We start from the raw sequence: 17,152 nt of genomic DNA, 5'->3' as shown, positions 1-17,152 counted from the left end.
TTCCAGAAAGTCTTTCTTTGAATCATCTTAGATTTTGTCAGGTGAATGAGCAGATGTTTCTCTTTATTCTCGGTACTCTTTCATTGGTTACATCACTTTGTGTCTGTTCACTGTTTTGTTCCATGTTAGCCTTGGAAGGGAGGCCTTTCTCGATTATCTTGGTACAACTTAGAGCAATACTGACAATCAGTAAATGTTGACCAGTAGTGTGTGAGCTCATACTGCAAACATTTTGAAATGTATTAATTTCTCAGAATGGCTGATATTTGTTTTCAAGAGATGCTCAAGTCTGAATCATTAGTATCATTCTCCATTGTGATATAAACAAAACTAAGCATACTTAGACAATGAAAAGAAGCAAAAACTTTGTCATTGTCTTTTTAAGAAATGCTAATAGATTATATAGGTTTAAAGATGGGAGACTTAGGGGAATATATCAGTTATGTGAGCAAGAGAAACAACCTGGCTCATTTAAGCATGAAAGAGTTAGAGACGTAGGTTCAACAGCTGCTGTGACACGTTACCACGAACTTGGTGATTTAAAACAACACAAATTATTATCTTACAGTTCTAGAGATCAGAAGTTTGAAATGGGCTCCACTAGGCTAAAATCTAGGTGTCTTTCCTTCTGGAGGTTATAGAGGAAAATCCATTTCCTTGCCTTTTCTAGGTTTTGAGGCTGCTCACATTCTTTGGCTCATGGCCCCCTTCCATCTTCAAAACCAGTAATCCTATCACTGTACCCTTTGCTTCCTTTATCGCATCACTTCTGACCCTCCTGCTGCTTCTTTTACTTGTAAGAATCCTTGTGATTATACTGGACGTAACCAGTTAATCCAGAATAATCTCTTCTCAAAACCCTTAATCACCTCTGACTTACATAAGTCCCTTGTACAATAATGTAAGGGAACATATTCACAGGTTGTGGGGATTAGGATATGGGCATTTTGGAGAGGCCACAGTTGTTGTATAGCCTGGAGTATACAACCTTAAATTCAGCCTGTGAAGACACTCCTGTGCAGGACTTTGTCTCCATAACTTCTGTCCCTGACCCATGCCTGACATGCTGGACCACTCATACTGGGATTTTCATTTCCATTTCATTCTCTCACCTGCTTATCAGAAATTGCTGTCAGATATACCTTTGCCTTTTGAATGGTGACATGGAGGAAGGTAGGCAGGTTTTGAGGTTTTCCTCTTTCACTCCAGTAGGTTAATCAATAACGTATTGATAAATGCCTGTGCTGTCCAGAATGGTAGCTACTAGGAAAATGTAGCTGTTTAAATTAATTTTATTTAAATGAGTCATAGAAACCACATGTCAAATGTTCATGTAGTTAGTGGCTACTGAATTAGACAGCCCACGTCTATCCCGGTGGTGTTGCATGTTTATTGTTTTGAGAGTCAGTCAGGAAAAATGAAATGTTTAATAAGCTCTTTTTTAAAATACCCCTGATATGGTTTTCCTTTTCATATATTGCTTTATCTGAGTTCATAGCATCCATTCATTCACATGTATTATATGTTCACTGATAAAGCAAACTTTGCAAAATATGCATAATTAACTCTAACTATAGTTAGAAACTCTATAGTTTCATATAGGAAATTGAAGCCCAGAGAGACCAAAAGGTCAAGCAGCAGAATTAGAAGGGGCTTGTATTACTTAATTCTACTCAATGCAATTTAAAGTGCCTCAGGTGCTGAGTAGGATACTAAAAAGGCTAGCTGTTCTGCCCTGGTCTGGGCCTTATTCTCTGGTTCTTGTTGAATTTCTCAACTTGGGCTGGGCAAGGGAGGGCAAATGGAACAATGTGGAAAAGGGGCCTCACACTCCTAGGAATGGATCTAGCTTTTCCCAGGGAGTCTTCCTGAGACTGATCCCCAGTCAGTTTCAGGATGTAATGCCGCTAGATGATACACGGGTTTGCTTTTTGTCTCCTCCCACAATCCCTAATCCATAAATTCCTTGATAGCAGGAACCTTATGTACTTCATTGCTATATCCCAGGTCCTAGAACAGTGTCTAAGTAGGTCTGAAATATTAAGAAATTAATAGTACGAATTCTGTTCTACAGCTGCTTCTATGAGTAAGCAAAGTGGTCCATCTGGAGGATTTTTTTCCTAGCTAAAATCTTAATAGTTTCAGGAGTTAAAAGTCTTTTGTAATTTCTCTTTCATATTGCTAAAATAATTGATCCTTTCATGAGTGGTTTGTACCTGCATGGCCCAGTATAGTAACTACTGGCCACCTATGGTTATTGAGCATTTGAAATGTGGCTGGTGTGACTGAGGAACTATATTGTAATTAAGTTTATTTAATTAATTTAAGTTTTAAGAATTTATACTTGATTGAGTTGTCAGAACAATTTGAGTATGTAAATCTACCTTTCAACAATAAATTTTATGAATTTAAATACTGATCAAATATTTCTGATAAAGAATTAGCTACTTAGTTGACAGATGCTTTAATTGTAAAATATCGACAACATTTTGACAACTTAGCATGAAAAGAATTTGAAATCTTTAATAATTTTTATATTGACTACATGTTGAAATGCTAATGTTTTGGGTATGTTAGGTTAAACAAAATACATTATTTTCTTCTTTTTCTTTTTACTTATTTTTTTAAGTAAAAAGAAATAGGTTACATATGGTAAATATGTGACTCACATTATATTTCCTTCTATTGGCCAGTAGTAGTATAGACCATAAGGAGCTTCCATCAAAGGATTTTTACTGTTAAAAAATTTCATGTGTGAAATCATGTTTGTAACCTTGAGGTTTTTACTTAATATGTACTTTAAAAATACACAAATAGGGGCACCTGGGTGGCTCATTCGGTTGGACATCCAGCCTCTGCTCAGGCCATGATCTTGTGGTTCGTGAGTTCAAGCCCTGCACTGAGCTCTCTGCTGTCAGCGTGAAGCCTGCTCCCGATCCTCTGTCCCCCTCTCAATGCAACTTAAGCACTCTGCCCCACTTGAGCTCTCTCAAAAATAATATTAATTAAAAAAAATAAAAGTACACAAATAATATCTTAGTTAACTACATTCATTCAACATATTTATTCAGGGAAGACTAGATAATAAAGCACTCTTCCAGGCAGTTTTGGGGTTATAGTATGAGTAACACTTTCAGAGATTGATTGAAGAAATAACAAGTTAGGATGTAGTATGCATGATTAAGAGGTACAAATCAGAGGGTTGACTTCACAAAAATGTCTTAGAACGTTTTATGAAGGGTATATCATCTCCCGAAAATAGGAAGACTTTTGTTAGGAACTGAAGAAGGATATTCCAGGTAGAGAAAATACAGTGTTTATTACTAAAATAAATAAACAAACAAACACAAGAAGAGTCAGAAGCATCGGGAGCATAGTTCATGAAGGGGTAAGAGACAAGGTCAGAATCTAAATAGGGGCATACTGACTGGCGGTGTACTTAGTTTGAGCTTTGTGGTTAAATGGAAATTGATTTAGTGTTTTCAGTCTGGAAATTGATGTGTTTGAAATTGTTTAGTATCATATATTTGGGAACTCTATGCAAGTAAAGTCATGGAAACCATTTGAGGAAACTGCCAAAATTCATGTAGGAGATAATGAAAGTTTGAATCAGGATACTGAGAAATACTTAGGAGAGAATACATGGTTGTAACCAATGGGGCATTAGTAACTGATTACATATGAAGGGGGAGAGGGAAGGTCATTGATGATATTGAAGTTGGTTGTGGCGAAATGGTAGCACTTTTCATGGAAATAGGTAATAGAAGTATGGGTGTTGAAGGGAGGGAGTATTTAATGAATATCCATACAGAGATGCCAAATAGGCAATTGTAATGTAGACATACCATGAGCTGAGTTGGAAATAATTGATTTTGTAGTTGTCTTCAATAAGGTGACACTTGAATCCACAAGCTGGGAAGGAATGATAGAGCTGTATGGGTATCAGGGTGAGATCCTTAGGGAAGAGGTCCCAGATGGTAACAGGGTCAAGTTCCATTTTTTTTTTTTTTTTTTCTTCCCCATCCTTCCACCCACCTCCCCTCTGGTAACCATCAATTTGTTCTCTATAGATAAGAGTCTGTTTTTTGGTCTCTCTCCTTCTCTCTCTCTCTTTTAAGTAGGGTTCACACCCAGGGCAGAGCCCAACGCAGGTCTTGAATGACCATGAGATGAAGACCTGACCTGTGAGGGGCGCCTGGGTGTCTCAGTTGGTTAAGCATCTGGCTCTTGATCTCAGCTCTGGTCATGATCTCATCATGGTTTGTGGGTTTGAGCCCTGCGTTGGGCTCTGTGCCAATGGCTTGGAGCTTGCTTGGGATTCTCTCTCCCTTTTTCTGTCCCTCCCCCACCTCTTTCTCTCCCTCCCCCACCTCTTTCTCTCCCTCCCCCTCCCTCTCTTTCCCAAAATAAATAAATAAACCTTAGAAAAAAAAAAGACCTGAGTTGAGATCAAGAGTTGGACTGTTAATCAACTGAGCCACCCAGGCGCCTCCCTTTTTTTTCCTTTGGTTTGTCTCATTTTTTCATTTGTTTTGTTTCTCCTCCTCCTCCTCCTTCTTGTTATTTATTTTGAGAGAGAGAGAGCAAGCGCCTGCAAACAGCGTAGGGGCAGAGAGAGATGGAAAGAGAATCCCAAGCAGGTTCTGCACTATCAGTGCAGAGCCTGATGCTGGACTTCAACCCATGAACTGTAACATCACACCACCTTTTGTTTTTCTTAAATTCCACATAAGAATGGAATCACTTGATACTTGTTTTTCTCTGACTGACGTATTTCATTTAGCAGTATATTCTCTAGATCCATCCATGTTTCATTCTTTTTTATGGCTGAGTATTCCATCATATAGTTTGTATGTATACGTAATATATATGTTACATCTTCCTTCTCCATTCATCTATCATGGCTACTTGGGCTGTTTCCATAATTTGCCTATTGTAAATAAAGCTTCAGTAAACATAGGGGTGTATATATCTTTTTGATTTAGTGTTTAAATATTTTTTGGGTAAATATTTTATGGTAATTCTATTTTTAATTTTTTGAGGAACATCCATACTGTCTTCTAGCAGCTGCACCAGTTTACATTCCCACCAACAGTGCATGAGAGTTCCTTTTTCTCCACATACTCATCAATACTTACTGTTTCTTGTGTTTTTGAGTTTAGCCATTCTGACAGTGTGAGGTGATATCTCATGCTTTTGATTTGCATTTCCCTGATGATTAGGTGTTTCATTCTTAATGACTTTGCCACTCTATATAGGTGGAAGCAGAAAAAAGAAGCAAGAAATGACAAGGGGTTGTTCTAATGCAGTAGTTCTCAAAGTGTCGTCCTCAGACCAACAGCATCAGCATCACCAGGGAACTTATTAGAAATACAAATTCTGTGTCCCATCTCAGACCTGCTGAATCAGAAACTGTGGGGCTTAAGTTTAGGTATTATTTTCAAAAGCATTCAGAGATTCTGATGTAGGCTGAAGTTTGAAAAAATGCAGATGCACTATAGTATTGAGTACTATTCAAGGAAGTATGAGGACTTAGAAAAAGCTCTTAATTGGGGCGCTTACTGTTAACTTGTGAGAAAGTTTGTAATATTAAATTGCCACCAATACTGTTCACGCTACTTAGTCATTTTTATGAATATAGAGTGTGCATTTTATGTAATGTGTAGGTAATGTATTTTAATCAGATTATGATCATAAGGTGTATGCTGTTTTAAATCACATTACTGGAGGTAATCGAAATAAAATGCACTCATTTTAAGTGTACAGTTAATGAAGTTTTATGAGCATATATCCTCTAACCACTGCTCTAATCAAGATATAGAACATTTCCAAATCCCCCCAAAATTCTCTCAGACTCCTTTGCAGTCTGTCCTTACCCTTTTTGTCCCTCTGTGCCTCAGGCAATCCTTGTTCTGATTTGTATCACTATAAATTAATTTTGCTTGTTCTAGGACTTAATAAGTGGAATAATACAGTATGTACTATTTGTGTCTGAAATCTTTTGCTTGACATAATATTTTTTAAATCAGTCCACTTTGTTGCATGCATCACTAGTTGTGTTCTGGTTGCTGCTGAGTAATATTCCATTGTGTGGTTATACTACAGTTTTTTATCCCTTCACCTTTTGATGAACCTTTGGGTTTTTTGGTTTTTTTGCTACTGTGACTAAAGCTTCTAGAAACATTTTGTGAAAGTCTTTTTGTGGACATTTTTCATTTCTTTTGGTAAATACCTAGGAGTGGAATCATTGTGTCATATAGTGAGGACACATGTAACTTTCCAAGAAATTACCAAACTTTTTCCCAATGCAGTTAACCTTTTATACGTCCACTAGCACTGTAGACGAGTTCGAGTTCTTCCACATCCTCAACTACAACACTTGGTTTTGGTAGTCCTTTGGTTTTTATCATTCCACTGAGTACGAATTGGTACTTTATTGTAGATACACATTTCCCAGATGACTGAAGATGTTGAGCTGCTTTTCCTGTGCTTACGGGCCATTTATGTATCTCCTTGTATAGCGTCTAGATCATTAGCCCATTTTAAAAATTGGATTGCTTTATTATTGAGTTCTCTTTATATTTCTTGAATGTAAATCCTTTGTACACACATACAGACACACACACACACACACACACACACACACACACACACACACACACACACACACTCACACACCCGAGTCTGGCTTGCCTTTTCACTTAATGATTTTGAGGAACAGAAATTTTAAATTTTAATGAATTTAATTTATCAGTTTACTTTTTGTTTATTGAATCTTGCCTTTATTGAACTCTTTTTTTGCTCTGGGGCAGTGAAGATTTTCTCCTAGAAATTTATAGACTTAGGTCTATGATTTTGAGTTATTTTTGTGTATCTTGTGATGTATTTTTTAAGGTTAATTTTTTCCAGTTTTTAAATTTTTACCCAGTTATTCCAGCACTATCATTGAAAACATCATTTTCCCCCCATTTCATTGCCTTGACACTTTTGTTAAAAATCGTTTGGCTATCCACACAGATACATTCATATGCATGTACCTACATACATGAGTACATGAGTTTGTTTCTGTACTCTGTTCCATTGATTTATGTATCTCTTCTTATACCATTACTATACTGTTTATATTATCACAGCTCTAAAGTAAATTTTGAAATTGGGTGGTGTAAGTTCTCCCAACTTTATTCTTTTTGAATACATTGTTTGGGTTATTCTAGATTCTTCATTTCCAGATAAATTTTAAAGCCAGTCTGTCAGTTTCTACCAAAACGGCCTGCTAGGGTTTTGACTGGAATTGTTTGTAACTGTAGATAAGTTTGGGGAGAATTATATTGATCTTTTTAAAGTTAGCTTTTACTTGTTTTCTGTTTTTGTTTTTACTTTTCATTATTTTCTTCTACTTAATTTTGGTTGAATATACTCTTTTACAGTTTAAGATAGACCTTAGATTAATGCTTTTAGACCTTTTTTTTATTTTAATGTAAGCATCTAAAGCCATAAAAAGCTTTCTGAGCACTGCCTTCATTCCATCCTATACATCATGTGTTTCCATTTTCGTTCAGTTTTAAATATTTTCCAATTTCCTTTGTGATTTCTTCTTTGCCCCATGATTATTAAGAAACGTAATATTGGGGTGCCTGGGTGGCTCAGTCGGTTGAGCGTCCAACTTCAGCTCAGGTCATGATCTCACGGTTCATGAGTTTGAGCCCCGCATAGGGCTCTGTGCTAACAGCTCGGAGTCTGGAGCCTGCTTCTAATTCTGTGTGTGTCTCTCTGCTCTCCCCCGACTGGTACTCTGTCTCTGTGTCTCTCAAAAGTAAATAAACATTAAAATTTTTTTTTTAAATGTATTATTTAATTTCCAAACTTGAGGATTTTTCCAGCTCTCTTTCTATATTGACTTACAGTTATGTGATTCTAATTTTTGAAGACTTATTTTGGGGTTCGCATATGGTCCATCTTGGTGAATGTTCCATGTGCACTTGAAAGAACATGTATTCTTCTGTTGGGTAGAATGTTTCATAAATGCCAATTAGATCTGTTTAGTTGATAGTATTGGTTTCATTTTACTAGTTTTCTGCCTATTTGTTCTATCAGTTACTGAGAGAAGTTTTGAAAGCTCCAAATGTAGATTTATCTATTTTTCTTTATTTCTGTTTCTATTTTATCTCTTTTGTTGGTTTATTAGGTATCCTCCCCCTTTTGTGTTGCATTGGGATTTACGTTATGCTTTTTTATATTGTACTACTTTATATTTAATGTAAAATTTTAAGCAGTATAATTTCATTTTCCTTTCCTTTTGTTTATACTGTTAATGTCAAACACTTTCTGTGTTTTATTTTGTTGTGAAGTTTACTTTTTTAGTAATCTCTACACCCGATGTGGGACTCAAACTCATGACCCCAAGATCAAGAGTTGCATGTTCTGAACCAGCTAAGTGCCATCCCCCTCCTTTTTTTCCCCTTTATTTGTTTTAAACCCTAGACCACATGTTATTTTTGTTTAAAGGTTAGTCAACCTTTAAGGAAATTTAAAAACAAGGAGAAAAAATTTATTTTGTATTTACTTAAATTTTTTTCTTTTCTGGCATTCCTCATCTCTTTGTGTAGTTCCAGTTTTCTGTGTATTACCTTTGTCTTTTTTTTCCAGCTTCAAGAACTTCCTTTTTAATATTCCTTACAGAATTGATTTGCCGACATCAAGTTTCCTCGGCTTTTGTGTTTGTGAAAATGACATCATTTCACCTTTAGTTTCAAAGGATATTTGTGCTAGATAGATAGTTACAGGTTTGACAGGCCTTCTCCACCCCCCTCCCCAATATTTTGAAGATGTTATTCTATTATCTTCTGGCTTACATTTTTTTCTGATAAGAATTTGGGCATTATTCTTATCCTTATTCCTCCTTAAATGATGTATTTTTTTCTCTGCCTGCTCTGAAAATTTTCTCTTTATCATTGAATTTCAGCCATTTGATTACAGTGCTTTTGTATGGTCTTCTTTTGTGTTTAAATGCTTAAGGTTTGTTGAGCTTCTTAGATCTGTGGGTTTATAACTTCAATCAAATTTGAAAAATATTCTGTCATTTCTTCAAATATTTTTTATATAATTTATATGAGCCAGATTTGATATAAACTCTTAATTTCTTGGGGTCTGTTGTCCAGTGAACTGATTTTGTTAATATATTATCAAGTTGTAGGGGCGCCTGGGTGGCTCAGTCGGTTGGGCGGCCGACTTCGGCTCAGGTCATGATCTCACGGTCCGTGAGTTGAAGCCCCGCGTCAGGCTCTGTGCTGACAGCTCAGAGCCCGGAGGCTGTTTCAGATTCTGTGTCTCCCTCTCTCTCTCTCTGACCCTCCCCCGTTCATGCTCTGTCTCTCTCTGTCTCAAAAATAAATAAACGTTAAAAAAAAAAAAAAAATATATATATATATATATTATCAAGTTGTAAATGTTACTGTACATTTAGCAACTTGTTTAGCAAAGAACTTAAGAACTAGATTTTGAGTAATGTAGGAATAATAGAGAGGCCAGGACATATCCTTGATTTTTATATTTTAGAAGAGCAGGATAGGAGAGTATAATAAAATTTGTTTGATCTTACTTTATGTTTGATATTATCTAAATTGTATGGACCGAAGATTTGTCCATGAAGTTGTCCCCTCCCCTTCTTTTTCAATCATATATTCAGAAACTTGTTCTATGAGTAACTTTGGCCCTAAGCATAAGGAATATTGTTAGCAGTGATGACTTAGGCTCACTCCCAGGAACATTCTCCGGTTGCCACTGAAGTCTGTGTGCATTCATTTCTCGTGTATAATTCATGCAAGAAAATATAGTAAACCTGTGTTATCTGGAAGTTGTCTTACTGATCAGAATTCTCTAAAAATTGAGGTTTTTATTTTTCTATGATGAAAAAGAGAGAGTGGACAGAACATCTAGAGAGACCTCCTGGAATAGAAACTATACTAGAGGATAAAACCGGGAACATTTCCTGGATAAGTCTTTTAGGTTTAAGGGAAAAAAGATATGGATGGGAATTATGTTGTTAAAAAGGGAAACTCAGAATAAATCATAAACAATAAAGTATTCACAATTTAGCTTTGAATTTGTGAATTGTTGAAAATTGAAATCTGTCATGAATCATGGAATAACGAATAGAAGAAGTTTAGGCTCTGGAATTCTGATATACCTGGATTTGAATCCTAGTCATAGCACATACTTATCTTTGTGATCTTGGGCAAGTTTCCTAACTCTGAGCCTTATTTATACATTGGAAAAATAGTAGTTATTTTAGGTTGCTATGAAAAAGTGGGAATGGTTTATGTGATTTACTTGCCAATTTGTAGGTCCTCAATAATTATTAGTTGACTTTCCTTCTTTATATATTCACTTTATGTTTTATTCTTTTTTTATTCAAGGACTTTTTTTTTCCCTTTTAAACATGTGCAGTATTTAAACAGACCCCTATGACATTTATGAAACTGTTTTCATCCTTTTATTTTCTCCCTTGAGTCCTTCCCATGTTGTTTATCCCATTCTGTCCCATTAAAAACCGGTTATGTATCCCATCTTCAGAACTCTTTTGACCCTCATGTCTCCCTCCAGTTCTGCCTGTCTTCCCTTTATAAAGATGTCTAAACTCAGTTTTAGTCTCAGTTCCTTTCCTATTTTCTATTGAAGTCAAACCATAGGCTTATGCCTCTACTTCTGCACCAAAATCATTCTTAACAAGACCCTCAGTGGCTTCCACATTGCTAAGTCCAATAGTCAGCTCTCAGGCCTCGTTGTACTTGATGCATCAACAACACTTATTGATTCTGTGCCCCTTCTTGAAGCTCTTTCTTCATTTGGCTTCTAGGACACCATGTTCAACAAATTTTCCTCCTGGGGCACCTGGCTGACTCAGTAGAGCATGCACCTCTTGATGTTAGGGTTGTAAGTTTGAGCTCCACATGGGGTATAGAGATTACTTAGAAATAAAATGTTAAACAAATTTTCCTCCTAACTCTCTGGCTATTAGTTCTCAGTCTATTTACTGTTCTGTTCCCTTCTCATACAATATCATACCTTGGAGATATTGTAGGTTCAGTTCCAGACCACCACAGTAGATTGAATATTGCAGTAAAGTAAGTCAAATGAATTTTTTTGGTTTCCCAGGCATATAAAAGTTATATATACACTATACTATAGTTTATTAAGTGTACAATAGCATTTTGTCTAAAAAACCAATGTACACACTTTAGTTGAAAAATATTGCTAAAAAATGCTAACCATCATCTGAACTTCAAGTGAGTTGTAATTTTTTTGCTGGTAGAATATCTTGTAGAGTATCTTGCCTTGATATTGGCGGCTGCTGGCTGACACGGTGGTGGTTGCTGAAGGTTGGGGTTGGCAGTTTTTTAAAATAAGACAATGAAATTTGCCACGTTGATTAAGCCTTCCTTTCACAAATGATTTCTCTGTATCATGTGATGCTGTTTGATGGCATTTTACCCACAGTAGAACTTCTTTCAAAATTGGAGTCTGTCCTTTCAAACCTTGCTGCTGCTTTAGCAACTATGTTTGTATAATATTCTAAATCCCTTGTTGTCATTTCAACAGTTTCCCCAGCATCTTCACCAGGAGTAGATTCCATCTCAAGAAATCACTTTCTTCACTCCATAAGAATCAGCTCCTCATCCATTCAAGTTTTGTCATGAGATTTGCAGCAATTCAGTCCCATTTTCAGGCTCCACTTTTAAATCTCGTGTTCTAGCTCTTTCCACCACATCTGCAGTTATTTATTCAACTAAAGTCTTGAACCCCTCAAAGTCATCTATGAGGGTTGTAATCAGCTTCTTCCAGACTCCTATTAATGTTGATATTTTGACCTCCTCATGTGACTCTTGAATGCTCTTAATGGCATCTAGGATGGGGAATCTTTTCCAAAAGGTTTTCAGTTGACTTTGCCCAGATCGTCAGAGGAGTCCATCAATGGTAGCTATAGTTTTATGAAATACATTTTTCAAGTAAAAAGTCCTAAATCCAAATTACTTTTTGATCCATGGGCTACAGAACAGATGTTGTGTTAGTAGGCATGAAAGTAACATTAATCTTGTTGTCCATCTCCACCAGAGTTCTTCAGTGACCAGGTGTGTTGCCAGTGAGCAGTAATATTTTGAAAGGAATCTTTCTTTCTGAGTGGCTTCTTTCTTTCTGAGCAATAGGTCTCAACAGTGGGTTTAAAATATTCAGTAGGGATGCCGGGGTGGCTCAGTCGGTTAAATGTCTGACCCTTACTTTTGGCTTACGTCATGATCTCATGGTTCGTGAGACCAAGCCCCGTGTTGGGCACTGTGCTGACATTGTGGAGCCCGCTTGAAATATTCATTCATTCATTCATTCTCTCAAAAAAAAAAATGAATAAACTTAATTCAATATTCAGTAAATCATGTTATAAACAGATATGCTGTCATCCAGGCTTTGTTGTTCCATTTATAGAGCACACAGGCAGAGTAGATTTGGCATAGTTCTTAAGGGCCCTAGGATTTTTGGAATGGTCAATGAGCATTGGTTTCAACTTCAAGGCACCAGCTGCATTAGCCCCTAACAAGAGAGTCAGCCTGTCTTCTGAAGTTTTGAAACCTGGCATTGACTTCTCCTCTCTAGCTATGAAAGTCCTAGATGGCATCTTTTTCCAATATAAGGCTCTTTTGTCTACATAGAAAGTCTTCCTTAGTGTAGTCATCTTCATGAATTATCTTAGCTAGATCTTCTGGATAACTTGCTGCAGCTTCTGTATCAGCACCTGCTGCTTCACCTTGCACTTTTATGTTATGGAGATGGCTTCTTTCCTTAAACCTCATGAACCAAACTCTGCTGAGTTTTCAACTTTGCTTCTGCAGCTTCCTCACCTCTCAGCCTGCACAGAATTGAAGAGAGTTAGGGCCTCGCTCTGGATTAGGCTTTGGCCTAAGGGAAGGTTGTGGCTGGTTTGATATATTTAGACCACTCAGACTTTCTCACGTCAACAATAAGGCTCTTCTGCTTTATCATTTGTGTGTTACAAATGGAGTAGCACTTGTAATTTCCTTCAAGAACTGTGTGTGTGTGTGTGTGTGTGTGTGTGTGTGTGTGTGTGTACAAGCTTTTGGCCTGTCTTGGCTTTCAGCATGCCATCCTCACTCAGCTTAGTCATTTTTAGCTTTTGATTTAAAGTGAGAGATGTGCAACTCTTCCTTTTCATTTGAACACTTAGATGACATTGTAGGGTTATTAATTGGCCTAGTTTCAGTATTGTGTCTCAGAGAATAGGAAAGCCAAAAGAGAGAGAGAGAGAAATGGGGGAATGGCCAGTTGATGAAGCCATCAGAACACAACATTTATTAAGTTCATTGTCTTATATGGGTATGGTTTGTGGTGCCCCAAAACAATTACAATAATAACATCTAAGATCACTAATCACAGATCATCATAAGAAGTATAATAATATTGAAAAAGTTTTGAAATATTGTGAGAATTACCAAAATGTGACACAGAGACACAAAGGGAGCAAATGCTGTTGGAAAAATGGTGTCAGTAGACTTGGTTGATGCTGGGTTGTCACAAACCTTCTATTTGTAAAAAACACAGTACCTGTGAAGTACAGTAAAGCAAAACACAATAAAATGGAAGTATGCCTATATGCTGGTGACTCCCAAATGAATATCTGTAGTCCAAACCTTTTTTTTAAACCCCAGACTCTACCTACCTACCAGTTCATTGTCTTGGATGTATAATAATCATCTCAGAGTTACCATTGTTATCAAAAACAATAGCAAGAGCTTGTCTGTATAATACCATGTGGGAGGCACTGTTGTCCCAAAATGGACTCTTCTTTCCTCCTATACCTCCTTGTATCATCTTCCTCTTGTTAGCAAATGGCAGATCCATAATTCAAGCTACTTAGGCTGAAAACCATGAATTATTTCTTTTAATTCTTTCTCTTGTGTTTTTCATTCAGCAAATGCTGTTGCGGTCAGAGTCTGATCACAACCATCTTCACTACTGCCAACTACTTCAAATCAGTTAATTCTCAATATATCAGCCAGGTGGAACCTGTTAAAATCTAGATTAGATCATTTCACCTCTTTGCTCAAAGTCTCTAAAGGTTTCCCATGTCTCAGACCATCTAGATGAAGTTGGATGACTCAGTCAGCTGTGGCTCAGCCTGACCTGAATGGTCCAAGACAACCTCACTCATATGTCTGGACCCTCAACTGAGATGGCTGTGATAGGTAGGAAAACTGGGTTTCTTTTTTCCAAGTGGTCTGTCATCCTTAACTTCATAACATAGTGGTGGTGTTAGCAAAAGGGCAGGCTCAAACACACAGGTGTTTATCAAGCCTGTTTGTATCATATTTGGTAAAATACAATGGGCCAAAGTAAGTCACATGGCCAGTCCAGGATCAGTGTGTGAAGGGAATTAATAAGGTGCAGTTGCCAAGTGGTGTGTGATTCATTGGGAGCCATTAATTAATATTAACATAACAATCATCCATAGGCGCTCTGTGGCCTGTTAATTTATTAAATTATTATTTGTTAAATTATTTGATTTTAATATACCACCCCTTTCTTCAGTCAGATAGGAAAATAATAAAGAAGGAACCTGACTAGGTGAAACTGATGTCTGGAGATATGAAGTAAATAATGGCTTTTTGGTAGAAAAATCAGATTTGATTTTTGTATATCTTATATTTTTAATTTCAGAGACCACCAAGAAGTAGAGAATACTATATGTACTATAATCATTTATAGATTCTTTAAAAAAAAAAATTAGGTTAGAGTGTGAGAGAGCCAAAGCATAAGAGACTCTTAAAAACTGAGAACAAACAGGGCTGATGGGGGGTGGGAGGGAGGGGAGGGTGGGTGATGGGTAGTGAGGAGGGCACCTTTTGGGATGAGCACTGGCTGTTGTATGGAAACCAATTTGACAATAAATTTCATATATTGAAAAATAAATAAAAATAAAAAACATAAAAAGTGAAAAAAAATAATTTATAGATTCTTTTATTTAATTAAATCAGACCATATCTTTTTGCTAGCTATTTGAGTTAACTTGTCCATTGTCCATTTCACATATTATTTCCCTACTCCACATTGGGAAGTAGTGCTTTATTTTTGTTTAACCTTAATTTATATGGTGTTTTACATTATATAAAGGCTGTTTGCTCTTTTTTTCAAATCTAGTTTTTGTTCCATGTCACCTGTCAAAGGGTATAGTTACATACTTGTTTTCTTCAAATCACCTCTTTGTATTTTGTCTTGTTATGTTGCCCCATGTCATTTTTTTCTCTTATTGCCATTTCCAGCAAATCTACTCTATTATTACATTGATACTTGTTTTAATTCTAGTGTCTAATCATATTTTGGCTTTCATTGTTCTGCCTTTGTTTGGAATTCTCTTAACCTTCTCTTACCATCAAAAGTATGTGCAAGCATTTACTTCGTAATAACTTCAAAGATAGTCTTACCTGCTCATTTACATATTCAGGTGTTAATTTTATTAAAAATTGTTTTTTCCTTTTTTTTTTTTTTTTTACTTAAAAGGCATTTAGTTTTCATTTCTAATGTATTATATAAATAGTTTAATATTATCTTATATTTTATTTCCAGAAGTTACAGAGTTGTTACATAGAATGCATTTTTTTTTTTTATCCCTCCAAACGCATTGTCCAGTAGAGTTGAAAACCATTGTTTTGGCATACTTCATCTAATGTAAAAGTTGAGATGAGGGGAAATAGTCTTCCAGTTGTTAACGGCTTAATCTAAATTTAACTCATTTGGGTTGTTGGATTTATCCATGTTCTGTTGAGGTTTCAGATTTTGTATTTCTGTAGAAATATTAGTGTATTGTATGTACTTTATAGATCCCAGTGTGTGGAAAACAATCTGAATTTCAGACAGCCAAGTAAATGACCATGAACTTCTCTAATTGACTATATATAAAATGGTAGATTTTTCTGAACTTGGAAGTATGTTATTCCTGGTTATCAGATAAAAAAAATCTTTCAAACTCTTTTCCTGGGAGACTTTTGAGACTACTGTTAGTTTTGAGAAACTTTGAATTTTTAGAGTCTTGGCCTTTTCGAGAGACTATTTTAGCCCAAATTAACATAAATTTATTTGATACACTTTAGTTTGGCAGGCATTGTTAGGCACCGGATATACAGAGTTGCACAGAACAGTCTGTAGTTGAAGAAATACTTCGTCACAGTGCTACGAATGCTGAGATAGAAGTGGGCATTAAGATGTACTGGGGGTGCATGGCCAAGCCAAAGCCCTCCTATAGAAGTTGCTGAGTCTTAAATGAGAGGAGTGGGGACAACTGGGTGGCTCAGTCGGTTAAGCATCCGACTTTGGCTCAGGTCATGATATTGTGGTTCACGAGTTCAAGCCTGTGTGGGGCTGTGCTGACAACTCAGACCCTAGAGCCTGCTTTGGAGTGTGTGTGTCCCTCCCCTGCTCGTTCTCTCTCTCTCGTTCTCTCTCTCTCTCTCTCTCTCTGAAAAATAAATAAAAACATTTTAAAAAATTAAAAAAAAAAAAATAAGGGGTTAACCAGACAAGGAGGGAAGAAGGAGGGCATTCCAGGTTGAGTGAAAGAGCATGAATAAAGATACTGAGGAGCACAATAGCTATGAACTAAAAGTAATTTTAGTTTTATTAGGTCATAAAGTATAAAATGGAGAACTCTGGGACCTCACATGATATGCTAAGGAGCTTGGGTTTTAGCATGGGGTATTTTCTCAGGGTTTTCCACTAAAGTACCACTAAAGTCATCAGAAATTAAATACATGCTTTGGAAGTAAGGAGACAAGGTCCACATAGACTTCCTGCATGTTTGAAATTTCTCTTAAGACTGGTGTTTTATTGTTAAAATATTATTAGTAACTTTGTCTTCTATTCTAGAATTGATTAGTTTGTGAGTTCTTAGCTTCAAATTCCTAATTTATAGAATGAGAATAACGGCACTTCTATCTTAGGATTGTTGGGAGGGCTAATAATAACTATAATGATAATAATAATGACCATAATAGCTAATATTTTTTGAGGGCTTACGAAATAGCAGGCCTAACTGCTTTATTTCTGTTATCTCATTTAATCCTCAAAACATCTCAGTAAGGTAGGTACATTT

At 36.3% G+C, this 17,152-nt stretch overlaps 1 protein-coding gene across 11 annotated transcripts in view; it reads left to right on the top strand.

Moving 5' to 3' along the window:
- SMG7 (SMG7 nonsense mediated mRNA decay factor) overlaps positions 1-17,152 on the top strand; it is a 90,065-nt gene that overhangs the window by 17,611 nt on the left and 55,302 nt on the right. The window lies entirely within an intron of this gene.

Source organism: Panthera leo, chromosome F3 (genome assembly GCF_018350215.1).
Source record: "Panthera leo isolate Ple1 chromosome F3, P.leo_Ple1_pat1.1, whole genome shotgun sequence".
Classification (NCBI taxonomy): Eukaryota; Metazoa; Chordata; class Mammalia; order Carnivora; family Felidae; genus Panthera; species Panthera leo.
The sequence above is the reverse complement of the archived record's forward strand: the minus strand, read 5'-3'. Positions and strand labels throughout refer to the sequence as shown.